Source organism: Corvus cornix, chromosome 1 (assembly GCF_000738735.6).
Source record: "Corvus cornix cornix isolate S_Up_H32 chromosome 1, ASM73873v5, whole genome shotgun sequence".
Lineage (NCBI taxonomy): Eukaryota > Metazoa > Chordata > Aves > Passeriformes > Corvidae > Corvus > Corvus cornix.
Genome location: NC_046332.1, coordinates 551,945 through 557,944, shown reverse-complemented (window position 1 = coordinate 557,944; position 6,000 = coordinate 551,945). Strand labels below are relative to the sequence as shown.

The window sequence follows — 6,000 nt, the reverse complement described above, 5'->3', positions numbered from 1 at the left end:
GTGTTTAATGAAAAATCCCAAACCACCACCAAAGGAAATAAGACCAGGATGTGTCAGATTCTGGGAGGAATTGGGAAATCACAGGATTTCCACACCAAGAAAAGACTTTTCCATTATTTTCTTAACAGGGGGAAAAAAAAAAAGAGGTTTCTGGTTTTGTTTTTGCGGAGATTTATCACGATTTAAATTTTTTTTAATGCAAAAGTGGCTGCCCCATTCCTGAAAGTGTTCCAGGCCAGGTTGGACAGGGCTTGGAGCACCCTGGGCTAGTGGAAGGTGTCCCTGCCCATTCTTTTCCAGTTTGGAACCACAGATGGCAGCACGACCCTGGGAATTGCTGCCTCGCTGCTCCTACGGGAGAGCAACGCGACCCAAACTTCTTGGCTTAAAAACCCCGGAAAAACGGAGCGGGAAAGTGAATTTAAATTATTTGTACAAAAAGAGCGCAAAAGAAAAGGCAAAGTGCCAAGTCCTGCATTTGAGTCACCAGGAGTCCATGGAATGCTCCAGGCTTGGGGCAGCCGGGGGGTCGGGCTCTGCTCCCAGGGAACAGGGACAGGAGGAGAGGGAACGGCCTCAGGCTGGGCCAGGGGAGGCTCAGGGAGGTTTGGAGTCCCCATCCCTGGAGGTGTCCGAGTAATTCCTGGAGGTGGCACTCAGTGCTCTGGGCTGGGAACAAGGTGGGGACTGGGCACAGCTTGGACTCCACGGTCCTGGAGGGATTTTCCAGCCTAAATGGTTCTGGGATTCTACTCTAAGTAATGCAGAAGATAGATTTCAATATAGGCTTTTCAACTCGAAACCTTCATTAATCCCACCAGATGGGTGAGGCAGTCCCAGCACCGCTGTCCTGATGCTGAATGCAGGTCTGAACTTCAGAACACGGCATTCCGGCCGGAACTTTGCACGCTGGGAGTCAATCCAATCCCACGGACTGGAATTCAAGGTAGACATGAGAATAACAGTAAAAATAAGAGAAAAATACATTTCCCAAGGCTTTGTGCATTGTGAGTAAAGCTCAGCTGGAGAGGGCAGTGCAGTTCCCCTCAGGGCCCGGCCTAAAGCCATCCAAGCACTTTTAAAATATTAAATGTGCTATTAGCTCAAAGAGCTTCTGTTGCTTATTTCTAAAGGAGAAGAGGTTTTAAGATTCTGAAGAGAAGACTTGCTGTTACCCCTTTTACACAGCACCACTTCCAGCTCTCAGCTGGGGCCGTGAAATGCTGTCTACGAAGAGTTAGTGGGGATACAAGAGATGCTTAATTATTGTAGCATAGATGTTTAATTGTCTCGTTATTTTGCTGAGAGGCTGCTGCAGTGGGATCTTTCACACTAATGCTGTGCCAGATTAACCGAGTGTATCTGAAGAAGAGTGAAGAAGTTCCAAGCTCGTGTTTATCTGCTTGCACAGATAAAATATTTGCAAACTCAGGGACACACAGGTGCTAACAGGAACTTCTCCTTTATCTGTTATCCATCAGTTTAAAACACCCCAAACTTGTTAGTTCGCATCTACGTGGCAAAATTTTTTTCCATAATGTTACAAAAACTACAGTTATCTTTTTACAAAACTCTTCAAATACCCTCAGTAATAAAAGCTCTTTGAGGGTTATTAATTTGATTGAAAAATTACAAGCTAGACTGGAAAACAGCTTTTTGTTTGAACAATATCTGGGAAAGTCTTTGTTCTTGAGGTATTAAGATGCAAATGTTAAAAGCAAGAGGGTGCTGGTGTCATAAAAAGAAAATCATTATTTCAAAGGTGATTATTGCTTTACAGTTGTGAGAAATTTCCAAGTACTCCAAATGCTTTTTCTTGGTAAGGGAAAATGACCTGTGTGTAGTTCCAATCTCAAAAGTGGCTTTGAAGAAATCTTTTATTTGAGCCATCAAAAATTATTTCTGCCCCATCTTAAAATCAAACAGCTCTGCTTCAACCCAGGGAGTGCATTTTACCCTGGACTATAAAACTCTGAGGATGCAGCCTGAAACCTGGGTGGAACCAAGGCATGAAACAAGGCAGCACATTAATCCTGCTTTACTCCTGCCCTGTTTTCTTGCTCTGAACACCAGGTTTCTGGTCCCAGCAATGCTCTTTGCTCACTGGACTACCCTGTGGAGCTCCTCATGGGGAAAAACCAACTGTGGGGAGTAAGGTTCAGTGCTGCCACGGTTGGAAATTCCAACACCTCCCAGGTATTTGTCCCTGGAGGTGTCCCAGGAAGGCCTGGACGTGGCACTCAGTGCTCTGGGCTGGGGACAAGGTGGGGACAGGGCACAGCTTGGGTTCAGCGGTCTTTTCCAGCCTCAGGGACTCTGGGATTCCAGGATTCCATTCTCATGGCTGGGATTTTGCTTGCAGGGCCCCAAATTAGGGAATGTCTTAATCAAAACCCTGTTGTGCCAGGGACCAGAGCATCGGCGGGAGTGTGGATTTGTCCCCCCAAGGAGCTGCATTTTCAGGCAGCTCTTTGGGGTCGGCATTTGGGCGTTGCAGCTTTCTGATGAGCAAATTCTTCCAGGGAAAACACCTCGGGGAGAAACGTGATCTCCCGGAGCCTCGAGGGAGGCGCGGCAGGTCGGAATCGATGATTCACAGCCACCTTCGGCAGGCGGCCACTGCCTGCTGTAGCCCTGTTGGGAGCTGGAGATCCTGGCGGAGATCCTGCCCCAACAAACGAGGCCTGGCTTCTGCTCTCACGCCAGAAACCAAATCGCAGCGGCTGGAAACAGAGTCACTCCGGCTGCTGTGTGCGTGCAGGCCTGCAAAGCCACTTTAAGGGCGAATTACTGAGAGGCAGCAGGGATTTTAATTTGCCCTTTACACCTCAAGTCAGGCTCAGCAGTGCTAGCGATTGGCAGCACCTTCTGTGCTGGCAGTCACATCCCAGACCTTGTCCAGTGCCCTCTGAGAGGGGAAGCCCAGCCCCCTGCACTGCCCTGCTGGTTGTGCCATGACCCTTTCGCCTTCCTGCCAGCCTGTGACTCCTCATCCCAAAGAGTCCTCACCCCGTGCGTGCTGCAGGACCATCATCCTGCACTCAGGTCTGGGAATTAGGAGCATCCAGGACTCTCCTGTTCACTAGAACATAATTTATGCTTTATTTATATGTATGTATATTTATCAGAAAGATATTGTGCAAGACTCAAGAGAAGTCCTGCCCTTTTGCTGATATCTTTCTGCTGGTTTTCATCCCTTAAAAAACAAATTCACTTTGTGCTATTCCGACAACATGAAAAACATGGAAAAGTGGTGTAACATTGGTCATTACTCCCCACAGTTTTTAAAATGACTTCACAGAGTTTTTAAAACAATGACTTCATCATTTCAGGTTTCAGGGATGTTTCTTAAAAGTTTCTTAATCCTGAGCTGTCTTCCTCAAGGGAGGGAGGAAGATCGCATCTTAATCCTTGTGCTCTGTGAGTAACATTTGTGTTGCAAAGGCCCTGCACAAAAATCAGGTGTCAGAAGCCACACGGGAAACGTTCTTTTTAGTCACTGAGGCATTTTTTCCTGTGTTTATTTGCTGGTCTGTGTAGAAAATGTCTTTTTCCTTCTGACCTTTCCCTGCTCCTCTAAATAAACCCCCAGATAACTTTTGCTGTTCTATCCAGCTGTATGTGCTCTGTGAGGAAACAATCCAGATTAAGGAAAGTTTAATTCTGGCTCACTGGCATCAAACTAGGTTGAAAACAGTTCACAACTCCTACTGAACTTCAGGAAATTACTTTTCCATAGTCTTTGCCTCTATTTAAGCAATTTGAATAATTCAGGACCAGATAAACCAGGATAACCACCAGTAACAATGGGGTAAAACGAAGTTTTCGTTTCCAGGACTATGATGGAAAGTGGAGGGAGTTTAAAACGAATTGTGGAATGCTTTAAAAGAAACACAGCAGAGGCTCTAGTGGATTTTAACTCTTCACTGAAGAGGGAGAAGTGTTACAGTTGTTCTCTGCCAGAGGATATTTATGGACTTCCCTTTTTCTCCCCAGACCTTTCCCCAGGTCTGGAATGCCTGCGAGGGCAGGAGAAGGCAAAGGGGAGGCTCCAGCTGTCTGCCAGAGGCAGCTCGGGGCCTCTAATCTTCCAGTCTGTACACACAAGATTAAAGATCTGCCCGGAGTTTTGATTAAGAATGCAAAGTTAAAAGATTAAATACCAGGAAGCCAAATTAAAGAGCTTTAAGTCAATCTCAGAACTCATCAAAGTACCAAATTTTTAAGCTGTCATTACAACACAGGATTAGTGCAAAGCTTCCCTAACCCTGATTTGATGCCCTTCACTCAGCAGTGTTATTTATTCCCCGCTGCAGTTCTGTGCTCCCGGCATAAACCCAGCTATTGTCTTGTCTGTGGAGCTCATCCCACCTGGATCCCTCCGGGGCTTTCCCTGGCATTCCAGCCGTGTCCCAGTTAGCCTGGAGCCCCCGGTGACCCCCGTTTGTGCTGCCCTGCTTGGTGCACTGTCCCCGAATGCACCAGAGCTTAGACAGTGCCCTCAGGCACTCGCATCATTGTGGGCTAAAGGAATGAATACATCCTGAGGAATAAATACATCCCGAGGAACAAACAGATCCCAAGGAATGAATACATCCCAAGGAGTAAATACACCCCCTTTCCTTCTCACCTCTGGGCCCACTGATCCAAAGACCTGGGAAAAAGGGAGATGTGGTAAGAACCGGAGTGGGGTGAGGCCACTGTGGTTATTCACCTCCAGGTACCTGAAAATGAGCCCTAAAAGTCCCTGATTGATGCTCACGGCTTTCTGGAGCCAGGAATCCTTTCAGCTGGAATCACTGACAGCCCGGGATGGAGGGAGGAAGGCTGGAGGGTGGTTCTGTCCAGGGACCTGCTAGTGAAAAGGACTGCTCTGAAAACACATCCTGCAAACTGCCACAATTGCTATTTAAAGCTCCTGCGTTGAAGTGAACGTTCCCCTGCTCTTCAGGATAATAAATCCTGTCCTTCCCTTTTTATTTATGGGATTGGGATGTCTCAGCTACATTAAGATTGTGCTTTCCAGGGCTTTTTCCACAAAAGATAACTTAATAAGGTGGCTAAATGCTGTGCTAATTAAAGCTTTAATTTGAAGTTATTCTCCCTTGTAAGACGCTGTGCCAAGTGAGCCATTTCCAAATGAGCATCTCAAGCCTTAGAACTTTTGGTAAGAGTTAAGCACAACAATTCCAAGCTTTTTGGACCTACTTTTTAACTTTCCCACATACCCGTGCAGAATGCCTTACCCAAAACATCAAACTTACGCGCTAAATTACTTGAGGTTCTTTTTTTTGAAAGGGGAAAACTAAAATTTTTTGTTCCATATTGGATTTTATTGCCCTCCCTTCTGTATTACTAAGGACTCTTCTCTGCCTGCTCGGTCGTTACAGGGCGGATACTGCAACACGCGTATCAAACCAGGAGTCCCGTGGAAAAGAAATAGATAAGGACCGATTCTTGGTAGGTGTGTGAGAGCTGTGTGAGAGCTGTTTGAGCTGTTTCAGAGCTGTTTGAGCTGTTTCAGAGCTGTGTGAGAGCTGTGTGAGAGCTGTTTCTCCCTGCAGCCGCTCGGCCGGGCTGTGCCGAGGAGCCGAGGCCGCCCCGGGCCCGAGGGTCCTTCCCGCGCAGGGAGCACAGAGCAGCCAATGGGAGCGGGGCTGAGCAGGGGCTGGGAAACCCCGTGCCGCCCTCAGCGCCCCTCGCCCGGGGCTGCGGCATGGCGGGGGAGGGGGACCCCGACGCTCTTGTGTCTTGTGGCTGTTTCTGGTCATTTCCCTCAGTAAGGGGCACTGAGAAGCGCTGCTGTACGAGTTATGTGAACATGCAGTTCTGTAGTTAGCACCTGGTGTCCTTCAGAAATACTCTTCTGGATGGTGGAAGACGAGGGATCAATACCAGGACATCGAAGAAACGGTGAGTGTGGTGATGCGATGTTTTGCTGTATGTTTTGTCTACATGTTGTGTATATTCAACCCTGTTTCCCTCTTGCCCCCATTCCCA

The 6,000-nt window shown here is 47.5% G+C and overlaps 1 long non-coding RNA gene across 2 annotated transcripts in view; it reads left to right on the top strand.

The window, feature by feature from the left end:
- Positions 1-689: 689 nt before the first annotated feature.
- Positions 690-6,000, top strand: part of LOC109143199 — an 82,861-nt gene continuing 77,550 nt past the window's right edge. For both annotated transcript variants that reach the window (XR_005602292.1, XR_005602291.1), the window contains exon 1: positions 690-5,913. This is a non-coding gene — a long non-coding RNA (uncharacterized LOC109143199). The remainder of the gene's footprint in view (positions 5,914-6,000) is intronic.